Here is a 7,570-nt window from a genome sequence, read left to right as displayed (position 1 = left end):
TCCATCCATTCATTCATTTAGATAGTTTGCATACTTAGATTAAAATTGCATTAGCGATCAATTTTCTATCTAGATAATTTAATTATCACCATTCAATTTATCTTGGTTTTTTTACATCAAATTGTTAACTATAATTTTTTAAATAATTAATTAACATACACAGTCCCTCTGAAAAGGATAACTCATTTTACTTACTTATTACTTGAATGACTGTGTACACTTGCACAAAAATCTCGTTACAAGTTTTTAGCACCGTTACCGGGGACTGTTGCCTTAATGATTTTTTTAAAATTATTCTTTGTAATTTGGTTTTTATTTGGTTTTTATTTAATTTATAATTTTACTAATTAATTCTTTTTCTCTCTTTCCCATTATTATTATTATTTTATTCTTTATTATTGAGTTTTCTGTGATTTTCTTTTCAGGTCATCATGAGCATAGATCGAATCATCGATTTACTCCCTGTAGACCCTAAAATCGAGTGGGCATTTAGATAAAGAAGACGAGAAAGATTAGCCCAAAGACAAGCTGTAGAAATAGGCCTTGAGAATCAAAATGATGTTCAAGGGAATAGAGTCGCTAATGCTTGAAATCTAATCCTTATTACTGATGATAATGACCAACCCATAATACAGTATGTTGTGCTAATTCTTAATGAACTAAATCCAGGAATTAGGAAACCAGAGATCGAGGCACCGCAGTTCGAATTGAAGCATGTGATGTTTTAGATGCTTCAAACAATAGGCCAATTCAGTGGAATGTCCACAGAAGATCCACATCTTCATCTTCGAATGTTTATGGAGGTGAGCGATTCCTTTAAGAGAGCCAGTGTAACTGAAGATGCACTGAGGTTGAAGTTATTTCCATACACGTTGTGAGATTGAGCATGAGTATGGCTTAATTCGTTGCCATCCAACTCAATTTCTACTTGGCAAGAATTAGCTAAATGCTCTCTGGTAAAGTATTTCCCACCTAGCAAAAATGCTAAGTTGCAAAATCATGTCACCACTTTTCAACAATTGGATGATGAGTCCTTATACAAGGCGTGGGAAAAATTCAAAGAGTTACTACGTAGATGCCCTCAGCACGGGATTCCACATTGTATCCAATTGGAGACATTCTATAATGGTCTCATGCACATACAAGGTTGGTGGTAGATGCTTCTGTGAATGGTGCTCTCTTATCGAAGTCTTATAATGAGGCTCACGAAATCATGGAGAGAATAACTAGTAATAATTACTAGTGGCTGACAAATCAAGTAGCTTCAGGAAGACGAGCAGTCAGAGTACATAAAATAGACGCCCTTACTTCACTTTCAACTTAGGTATCGTCTATCTCTTCAATGTTGGAACAGTTTACTACTAACGGTTTAAATCATGTTGCAGCTCAGCCACCAATCCTCTACCAAAGAGGTGGACCGAACAACACTTACATGCAACATAAATTAAATCAACCTCTTGGTTTCGATCAACAAGTTCAAAACCCACCGCAAGTTGAGCTTTCAAATAATTTGGAGAATTTGTTGAAGGCATGCATTGCTGAAAATGATGTCTTGGTTCAAGGCTAAGAAACAAAATTGGAGAATTACGAAAATCAAGCGGGACAATTAGCTGATGAGTTTAGAAATGAACCCCAAGGTGTTGTACCAAGCAACATAAAAATCTTCTATCAGTCGAGTCTTCTAATCTTGAGAACTTATTAAGAGCATACATGGCGAAGAATTATGCAACTTTGAGAATTTTGGAGAACCAAATGGGGCAGCTAGCTAATGAACTTCGAAATAGACCACAAGGAGCTTTGCCCAGTGACATGGAGAACATAAGAAAATCGAGCAAGGAAAATTGCAAAGCAGTCAATTGATGAAGCGAAAGGACTTTTGAACCCAATGAGGTTGAGGTTGAAGATGAACCTCCCCAAAAAGAGGAAAATCAACCAACAGTTGAAATTCCTACACCAGAAAAGCCAAATTCTGCAAATTCTAGAAAGTTAAAATCTAAACTAGAAAATTCTGATAAGCTAACCTCTTCGTTAGTTGCAGATATCTTACCACAGAAGAGTTATCTAGTCCAAGACAAAGTTCCATAACCTCTATATCCTCAAAGACTCTAGTAACATAAACATGATACTTAATTTAAGAGAATGTTGGATGTGTTGAAAAAGCTACGTATCAACATCCCATTGGTATAAGCTTGGGAGAAAACGTTGAACTATATGAAAGTTGTGAAGGAATTTCTATCTAAGAAGAGAAAGTTTTGGGAATTTGAAACTGTAGCCCTGACTATAAAATGTAGCCTATTTTTTCAGAACAAGTTACCTCCTAAGTTGAAGGATCCAGAAAGTTTAATCATACCTTGCAATATTTCAGAATCCTATTGTGGTGAGGCTTTGTATGATTTGGGTTTGAGTATCAACTTAATGCCTACGTCTATGTTTAGACGATTAGGTATTGGTAAGGCCAGACCGACTACAATTACACTCTAATTGGCGGATCGATCTTTAGCATATCTAGAAGAAAAGATCGAGAATGTCTTAGTACATATTGATAAATTCATTTTTCCTGCTGACTTTATTATCTTAGATTTTGAAGCAGATAAAGAAGTACCAATCATCCTAGGAAGGCCTTTCCTGGAAATCGACAGGACGACAATCGATGTACAGAAAGGTGAACTCACCATGCAAGTTCAAGATGAACAAGTGACCTTTAATGTACTCAAGGCCCTAAGATCTCCTGATGAGGTTAACGATTGTTTTACTATCTCCGAGGAAGATCCGTTGGTTCCTGCAAAATTAGAATACAATGATCCATTAGAAGATATTTCATCTGAATCTTCACATCAAGATAAGGATGATACATGTTTGGAAGCTAACCTAGAAGAATTCAATTCAAAAGTTTAGTTCGAGTCATTAGAGCTGGCATCACAAGAGTACAAGCAACCCAACCCATCAAGAGAAAAGCTACCCGAGTTAGACTTCACTATTTTGAAAAGGCACGAAAAAGGTATCAAGTGGACTACAGTAAATACTGAAAAGGGATCTGTCAAGGGATAGAAGAGTTCGATTCAATCTCGAGTATTTGATCCTAAGAAACTCGAGTCTCAATGGTTAACAGCAAGGATCATGGATCCCATCTATGACATTCAGTGGGTGGGACTTGTACCAGAGAAAGATGGTATAATGAAAAATGGGATGATTTCATTAAGGATCATCATAGGTAGGTAGATTTGTATGAATGACAGAAAGTCGAGCAAAGCAAAACAGAAACCATTTCCTTCTACTATTTTTTGGGCAAATATTGAATATAATTGATAGGCAATATTACTTTTTCTTTCTAGATGGATACGGTTGGTATGATACATGATCGTTAGACATCGCCGTTGTTAGTGACAACCATCAATAACATTAAGGGAGTCCTCTTCACCCTCTCTATTGTTAATTTATTTTCAATATTTTTTCTCTCTCATTTGAATAAATGACATGCTTAGAAATTATTTTTCTTGAATTAGTATTTCCAATTAATTCTATCTAAGGAGATTGGAACTTAAGCGGGACCATTTGTTACCCCTCTAACCTTTCTTGAGAATTTAATTTGATGTAATTTTTCGAGAAGAAATTTTCTAAGTAGCCCAAAAGAAATTTTTCATTTTCATTTTCATTTTTTATTTCCAATTTTATTTTTATTTTTATGTTCAATAAGAGGGTCAAGTTGGCCCAAGGTTTAATCAGTTTATTTCTCACTGCAGGTAATAAAAATTTTGTAGTTTTGGAGTCGAGGCCTAAAATAGTGATGAAGACAAAAATATCCAACACTCGCTACCCTTTTTCTTCACCACAGCATCATTTCCCCATGTTGCAGCAATTTCAGAAAAAAGGGGTGACACAAATTAATAAAAGGGGGGAAATTTCTTTTCTTAAGTATTTATTTTTTAAGTATTTGTATTTATCTCCTTAGTTAGTATTTTGCTTTCACATAATAAAAAAATTACAAGCATGAATAAATTAAGCTAAATGCCTCATCTCTAATAAAAAGCTAAGTTGTGTGGTAATGTGAATGAACATGTCTAGGATTGGATTGTTGAGGAAGGCTTGGTACTTAAGCAATCTTCATGTCTCACCCCACTTTCTTGCTATCCTACCTGGTGTTCAGTTCTTAATCATTACTTTGCTTACGCAATGAGGACATTGCTTCTTTTTAAGATGGGGGTAGGGCAATATTAGCATGAAATCTATTTAAGGTAGCATTTGCATGAATTTTAAATTTTTTTTCTTAATTATGTTTCAATGATTACACATAAGTATGTTGAAATAAAATGATGTTCAGAGAAAATTTTTGTTCACAAGTTAGCTCACATGCAAGTATGATTTCTGATTTTATCTGAGTTTTTTTATGTTATCTTGAGTTATGGAATGCTTGTATGTTCTTAGGTCTTATGTAGCCTTTTGCCATGAAATTTGAATTTCCTTAAAAGTAGACATGCATGAAGGTTTAAGTTCTTAGAATTGAGTTAGTAAGTTTCTTGATGTGAAATCCTAGGAGGCATAAGAATCTAAACATTATTTAGGCGCATTTTCTTTGGATTGTTTGAGCCTTTCAAGCCTACCATATAAATTTGACCCTTGTAACCTTAATTTGAGCCTTTAAGCCTATTTTATTGTTATTTACCTACATCATAAGCCATGCTACCATCTTTTAAAATTTTATCTTTTTTTCAGCTATCTTAACTATACTTATCTTGGTGAGCAAAGATCGATAATAAATTCAAAAAGATATAAATGCTCTTCGCAAAAAAAAGCTCTATTCAAATGTCAAAGTAAAAAGAAAAAGAAAAATAAATACTCAAGACATTCAGAAATCTTGTTGGCAATAAAGTTTCAAATTAAGTTTGGGGGTGGTAAAACCCGTTAGTAGGAAGGATGTACCTCGAAAAAATCCAAGGCAAAACTAGGTTTAAGATTGTTGAACCTAAAAATTCACTTCTCTTTTATCCCTACCTTGAGCCTAGCCCCATTACAACAATATAAAAGACCTATTGATTTAGATGATTGTGTCGACTACATTAGTGGAGAGGAATTGCTAAGCTCAACATATGAAGACCATTAATTAAACCTTGAGATTATTTTGTTTGATCAATAAGCAGACTTTAATTAAATGGTGAATAGTATGTATGATCTTGAAAAGCATGCACTCTATGACTTATGCTAGCATTTTTCCGCACTTAGAATAAAGTTTTGGAAAAATGTTTGCATATGAGCGACTTATCAATAAAAAGGGTTTGTGAGCATGATTTTGTTTATGTATGCTTATGTGAAAAAGTTGGTGCTACTTAATGATATTATTTAAACCAATTACAAGAGTGCTCTATCTAATTTTTGCTTTGTATTACTCGGAACGAGAAATGGTTTAAGTTTGGGGGTGTGTAAACTCAAAATTATATAGGATTTTTCTATATATTTTTACCACATTTTGACTTAATACTTATATTAATCTTCAGTAATTATTATTGAATTAAGTGAATTTTACTTAAATGTTAATATTGGACATGAATTTATAAAGTATGTGAAATTATGCTTTATTTCATGATTTTTATCCATAATTTATATCATTTTCATGTTAATAACTAATATGTTAATTTTCACTATGTACTGAGACCATGGAAGATGAAATTAATATAGATGTTGCATGGACATGCACACATCCAATCTATTTGGATGGCAAGACCATACAAAACTAGGTCACAAGGATATTAATTTTACCCATTAAAAGTGTCTCTACATGATGGACATGTCTAATTAATTATTGGATCAAGAAACTGTCCAACAAGGAGGAGTCAAGCCCAACTTCGGCACAAGCAAATGGCTGCCTAAAAATCAGCTTTAGGATATTTTATTAGAGGTCCTTGCAGTTTGAAAAATATCATAAATTGGCACACAAGTCTTACCTTTGAAACCATCCAACCCTGGCTAAATATAGCATGATCTTGTGCTCAAATCAAGCAACTAAATCACCCACCTTTCCACACATCATGACTGACCATAGAAAGGAGAGAATCAAGGGAGATATGATGCTAGTTTTAGCAAAATTAGCCACCAACTTCACCTATAAATACCACACACCTTTCACCTTTCAAATTATCCCTTCATTCATTCATTCACTAGCATTCTCTCATTTCCTCTCTTGTTCCCTTTTCCCCAAGCCTAGCCTTCCCATCTTCCTTTCCATTCTTTAGCCAACAAAATTTTTGTCAAGACACTACCTTGGCTGACCATATTAAGAAACCTTAGCAAAAGAGCAACAAGCAGAACGGAGGAACACGTCAGTTAGAAAGATCCGAAAGGTGAGTTTACTCTTTCCTTCCTGTTATTTAATTTAATTATGTTTGCTATGTGTTTATTGTTCTTGACATAAACAATGTTAGTTTAATTATGTTTTCTAGGATGATTATGTTAATTCAATAATATTTATTTGATTCATATTTAACATGTTTGTGCCTGAGTCAATCATGTTTTCAATTAAAATCAAGATATATTTCATTCAAACACGATTAGGTGCATTTAGATTAGCTGAGCTATCCTAACCAGACGACGGCTAGTGGACACATAATTGAAAAGTGCAGTGCTCAATTTAGATCATTAAACCCGATTAAATTAGAGGTTCATAATATCTTTAGTTAGCTCTATTATCTTACATAGTTTTTAGCTTTATGTGATTAAACTGTTTCAAATGTAAATGTCCCAGTTACCTCGCATAAATGGTAAGAAACCCTTAGTTTAATATGATCAGTAAAATGCATATTTCACTAAGTAAAAGATTCCAAGAGGACTTAATTTGGTTCCTAAACTCATGAAAGATCGAGTTCCCATGGAATGTTTTCCGAACACTGTTAAGCATGATGAAAATGAATTGAGTTTATTGATATAATTACCCTAGCCTATTTTATGTTGATTGTTTTTGTTGCTATAGTTCATCCATTCATTCATTTAGACAATTTTGCGTGCTTAGATTAAAATTGCATTAGGGATCAATTTTGCATCTAGATAATTTAATCATCACCATTCAATTTATTGTGTTTTTTTTTACATAAAATTGTTAACTATAATTTTACAAATAATTGATTAACCTACATAGTCCCTGTGGAGACGATAACTCATTTTACTTATTACTTGAACGATTTTGTACACTTGCTTAAATATCTCATTACAATAACCTCGATTGGTTTGAATTCTCCCGAATATCCATGTTGTTACGTATCTGCGTCAATGTTGGTTGACCTTTTAGTTTGAAACGCAATGATCTACCGAGTAACAACTTGAATGGAGTTCTCGATAAAGCTAACCATAGACGTTCATCTAGGACCGGCGAGATTACATTTCTCTAGATGTTATACATGTGTTCTATTTTTTCACTTTTCCCACAAACTTCATATGATCCAAACATTGATTGCTACATGTTGTAATTGCATGAGCACATGGAAAATGAAGTGTATCATATCCCCCATAGTCGTAGCTCTGTTATCTCAGGCATACACGGTACGCTCCCCCAACAATACCTTGGTCTGGTCTATTGAAGTTCATA

The 7,570-nt window shown here is 33.8% G+C and overlaps 1 non-coding gene across 1 annotated transcript; it reads right to left on the bottom strand.

Annotated features, from left to right (window-relative positions):
* Positions 1 to 987: 987 nt before the first annotated feature.
* On the bottom strand, positions 988 to 1,093 carry LOC128032300 (small nucleolar RNA R71). Its single transcript, XR_008188427.1, has one exon. It is a non-coding gene; the product is annotated as a small nucleolar RNA R71 (small nucleolar RNA).
* Between the last annotated feature and the right edge of the window lie 6,477 nt (positions 1,094 to 7,570).

Source organism: Gossypium raimondii, chromosome 8 (assembly GCF_025698545.1).
Source record: "Gossypium raimondii isolate GPD5lz chromosome 8, ASM2569854v1, whole genome shotgun sequence".
NCBI classification, from domain to species: Eukaryota; Viridiplantae; Streptophyta; class Magnoliopsida; order Malvales; family Malvaceae; genus Gossypium; species Gossypium raimondii.
Note: the sequence above shows the minus strand (reverse complement) of the source record. Positions and strands in the feature narration are given on the sequence as shown.